Genomic DNA, 5405 nt, shown 5'->3' with positions numbered 1-5405 from the left:
GCGTCGGTGAACCACAACTTTGGTCAGCTCCTTGCAATACTGCGGGAGGCCGTAGAGAAGGTGGAGGAGGAGCTCATCAGAGAGAGGAGCAGTAAGGTCGGACCCTAGTGTTAGGGTTTGCTACTTCTACATGTCGAGAACCTCATGCTTGAAAGGGGGCTTGAGAGGAGTGTCACATCAGAATCAGCTCACTAACTTCCACTTTGCTAGCTTATTACACCAATTTTATTCTCATTTTTCTTCTCCATTTGACAAGAAATTTATTTCTTTCCTATTTTAAGGTTGCAGATGTTTCCCAAGCTATAAGACAAAATGCTGATGCCTTGATGTTTATCTAGTGAGTCTGCAATTGGATCTTATGCCGATAAAGCTTTTTCCGTCTTTGTATATGATCAGTGGATGCATGGAACTTTGGAGTCATGAAGAAAATCAAAAAAAATCTTTTCCCACCCTAACCGGCAATATCCTTGCCCGACTGTGTCACGGAGCAGACTTGCAACTATGCTGTACAAATGGGTACTCTACTTTCTACTTTTTAATATTGACACTTCATCAATTTTCTCTCCTCGACTTGGCTTCAGTCCAAGCATATCATAAATCTATAATTTTGCAACTAACAACCTCGGTGTCGATGCTATTTTTGTGTACACCAAGCATGGACTCATGGCATCACTACTCTCTCGCAATCGTCCGAACCCACCTGTGTTTGCATTCACGGACAATGCTAACACGAGATGGGGATGAACTTGAACTGGGGAATCATCCCATTTGAGCTGCCATTATCAGCAGATATGGAAACAAATATCAAGAATACATTTCAATCTAATTTGAGCCATTCCTCTGCTGCTCCTTCTGTTTTCTAGTCAATTCAGGTCAAAACAATTGTTTGATGAAAACAAAAGAATGCTCTCTCTCTGTGTTATTATTTATTCTTCAATCTGATATATATATATATAGTTGGTGATTTATTCAATGAAAACACAAAAATCATGAAGGGAGATAATTTATTGCATTTATATCTGAAGAGTGCAAATTATGGAAAATACATTACTCTGGGATTGTATAAGTTGAGTTGACTCTTTTCTAGTTAAATATTTAAATGAAGGATCTTTTTAAGCCTATTTTCTGTGTTTGGATTGGTTTAAAACTATTGGTTTGTGTAAATAAATAGTTGGGTTGTCTTAGATAATCTTAGTGTATTTTTAAGAGATTTGATGGTATGTCTTTTGGGGGATGATTGGTTTAGAATATTTTCCATGTAATTTTCTAATATAACTAAATATTGGTATGTAAACAAATCTATATTTCTGTGCTTGAATACAATAATTAATGAAATACCTCCTACAATGATCTGGAAGTTCAGATTGACGAACTTATGAGCTGTTAAAACTTTACAATTGTATAACATTTGAAACTCAATGCTCAAGAAATCAAGTTGACAGTTGCTAATGAGTTTAACGTTTTAGTTATTTTTATTTTTTTTTTTTTAGATAATCAAAGTTTTGGATATATTGGATTCAGTTGGATGTTTATAGTTGCCATTACCTAGTTCATGTGTCGTAGCTGTCTATATATACACATGCTTAACTCTAATTGGAAACTTGCCTTGCCTTGCCATCCTCCTTTTGTGTATTTTTAATTATTGTGAATTTTTCATATCAAACTAGTAAGATGGACATGGCGCTAGATGCTTGGACTTGCGCCATTACCACCCATTCTACAATTTTTTTTATGCTCTTTCTGGCTGAATCACCCCGTTGGTTGTATATGAAGATGAAGCCTTCTCTGAGGAATTTTTTCCATGTGCTACATATTCTCTGGATAAACCCTTTAATCGTGATGCTCCATGTATATAATGCAGAATGAAAAAGCCAAAGTTATTTCATTTATTGCTAAAATATATGATCATGTTCGTTTAGAGGAGGAGAAGGATTTGCTCTCTGTTGTCTTAGTTAAAGATATTGAATTTGAAAATTCTGTCAGTTACTCTGATGTTTTCAAATCCAAGGAAATTAGACTTGCCTTTTTTACAGGAGCAGGACTTAAGGTACAAACAACCTAGGCATATTATTTTTGGTTTCTGAAGGGTCTAAGTCCCACATAAAGTACAAGTAACAAAATATGGAAAGAAATTCATTTAATGACCAAGTCTTATGTGCGCACAAAGAAAACCATAGTTTATTGATTTGGTGGAGAACTATCTATTTTCTGCGTCTATTAGCAAGCTCATTTTCGTAATGCATTAATATCAACTTCCCTTTTGGTCCCTCTACTCAGAAATATTCCAAACTAGTCCCTCTACTCTTGAAAAATGACCCAACTAGTCCCTGTATTTTTAAGAGTAAAGGGGCTAATTGGGAAAAGACTAAGAGTAAAGGGACTAAGTGGGCCAATTTTCAAGAGTAGAGGGATTAGTTGAGAGCATTTTTGAGTAAAGAGATTAAAAGGAAAGAGAGAGAAAAGTAAAGGGACCAATTTAGGACCTTCAATATGAGCTTGGGTAGATACTAATACAGTCAATACTAACCAATATCACTAATGTTAAATCTTGAGAATTGATAATTTCCTTACTCTATTGGATGCTCATTCTGTTATTGAACCTATTATACAAATTCATTATTATTTAGTTGCAGGAAAAGTCCATATGGTGTCTGCGCAATTTGCTTTAGCAAATTGCTAGCCTTTATGATTAGATAAAATGTGTGTATATATATTATGTGTATAACCAAAGCATGTCTTATGGGACCCTAACATGCACTGATGGATAGATGTGTCACTTCATTTGGAGTTAGGATTGTTTTGATTTATTTGTCATTTGGAATTAGGATTGGTTTTGATTTATTTGTATATTTTGGTTTCATAACCAAAATAACCCTTATGGCACCATTGCATGCACTGATGCACAGTGAGCCTTGGATTTGATTGAGTATGAAGCTGAAAGACACGTGCTGGAGAAAAGATGCTTGGACCTACCCAATTAGGATGATTAATCAACGCATCTAGAGGTTAGTACTCTTTTGATAAGAAATTAGTTAAGCATCTTTGAAAATCTAGTCCTTTTGGATATAGTCATTTGATTGTAATTTTATTTTTATTTGAGTTCATGTGTACAGGTCCCACTTTTGGATGAAGATAAGCCACAATTGATGACTTTGGGCCTATATGATAGATGTTATCCTACCAATCAGTTAACATCTCCACATTCATTGAATTTTTATTAACTTTTTATGTACTCTTGTACAGGAAACTTGATAAAAAACAATTATCCTTTCTTAGTTATAAAAGTATGTGATGCATTATGTAACAAAGTGAGATTTTAGATTCGATTCACGTTTTACACAAAAATCAAAATTGGGTTAAGGCTGGCAGATTGAGGGTATTTGTAATCAGGTAAATTTTATGCTTACAAACTTTCATATATATGCCTTGCATTATAGATTTCTCTCAATTTAAATAAAATGCTTGATATTTATTTCATTATGTTTTTTAAAACATTGAAGATCAATTTAAATTCACAATAATGACTCAATAGAATTATAATGACTAAATAAGATCAGATGAACAACATGCAGTGTTTAGTTTCATTAGTAATTTTCAAATTGTTTATTAAGAATTGAGTATGTTTTAACAAAAGATAGAAAGTAATGGGAGTTTTTGGAAAAAAAAAATTGGAAAATGTAGATAAACAATAAATTAAGGAAAAAAAAACCTATTAAACAAGGTATATTTTCCATCCATGTTTAAGTGGGAACAATTCAGTTTTGCAAATTGAAAATTATGTATGTTTTTAAATAGAACTTTCCATATCTCTTTTAATACTAGGTAATATAATATAATCGGTAAAAATGCAAAACTGAATTATTTAAAAACATACATAATTTTCATTTATATCATCCTTTTTTTTATAATCGGTATATCATCTTATTAAACAAGGTAAAAATGCAATTCAGTTTTAGAACCTTTTTTTTTATCGATTATTTACCTATTCAGTTTTTCATTTATATACCTATTAAACAAGGTATATCTTCCTTTTTAATAAGAATTATTTTGGTATGAAATTGATTAATAAGGAAAGTTTCAACTTGTTCTTAATAAAAATGCATGCTTAAAGGATTTTAATTAAAAATAGTTTTAAAGAGAATCTTTTATATCAATGGGCCATGTTTAGCTTGAATAATAATAAATAAAATTATAATTTCAATTTCATTTTTTTAAGTGAATAATAAATATTTTTAAATATTATTTTTTTTACATTTTATTTATAACTTATATAAATTTTTTAAGATAATGTAATATAATAAAGATAATATGATATAATCGACATGATAAGCCAATATTATGCTATATAACGGTTATAGAGAGATGAAAAACAAAATCTCCTTTAGAAGTTAAGATAATGTTATTATAATTCAAATTCATGAAAATATTATAAAACACAAATTTATATCCTCCTAACCACTTTTATCAAACAAATATATTGGGGAAAAAATTTAATAAGGATTTAAACAGGATGTATTTTCCTTCGATGTTTAAGTGGGAAGCATTTAGTTTTTCAAATTTAAAATTATGTAGTTTTCCCCCATAAAACCTTCCATATCTCTTTCCATACTAGGTAATATAATATAATTGGTTATAGAGATACGATTATATAATATGTATTTGTTAAAATTTTGTTATTTTTTTAAATAGAACTTCTATAATTTTTTTTATAGAACTTAAGAAAATGTAATATAATAAATATAATATAATATAACCGATGAACAATAGCATATGATTTCCTATAATGTTTCAAAGAATGCCAATATATATACTAAAAAAATATCTGTAGACGAAAGCTTTAGTATGAACTAAACTCATACAAACCAAATATTCATCAAAGCTCTTAGAAATAGTAGTTGACATACACTCCAATGCATAATAATTTTTGTGTCTCTAGCAAATTACAAACTCATAAAAACTCTTTGTCTTATATAGGCTAAGCGTTGTTTCACTGAGTTCTCTTCTCTTTATCTTCATTATTTATTTATTATAATAATAATAATAATAATAATAATCCGATTTAAAATTTTTATATTTTTCCTATGTTTTTAAGGTCAATTTATTAATTGATTTTTTTCCCCTCTATTCTTAATAAATCACAACATGTGGGAAAAATGGAAGGCGACTGGCATGTTGTTGTTGAAGTACAATTTAAGGTAATACTCAAGGCACTTTTAGAAAAATTAATATTACCACTTGCAAATTATGTATGCGAGAAACATGGATCAGATCATACTCCATCTTTTGTATGTAAAATCATATTTGAAGATAGTTGTGGAGTTCATGAACAGTTTGGATCGGAATCATCTATCAAAAAAACAGCTGAAAATAATGTTGCCTTACGTGCTATAAAGCACCTTAAAAGT

This window comes from Dioscorea cayenensis, chromosome 16 (assembly GCF_009730915.1).
Source record: "Dioscorea cayenensis subsp. rotundata cultivar TDr96_F1 chromosome 16, TDr96_F1_v2_PseudoChromosome.rev07_lg8_w22 25.fasta, whole genome shotgun sequence".
In the NCBI taxonomy this organism is placed as follows: Eukaryota; Viridiplantae; Streptophyta; class Magnoliopsida; order Dioscoreales; family Dioscoreaceae; genus Dioscorea; species Dioscorea cayenensis.
Note: the sequence above shows the minus strand (reverse complement) of the source record.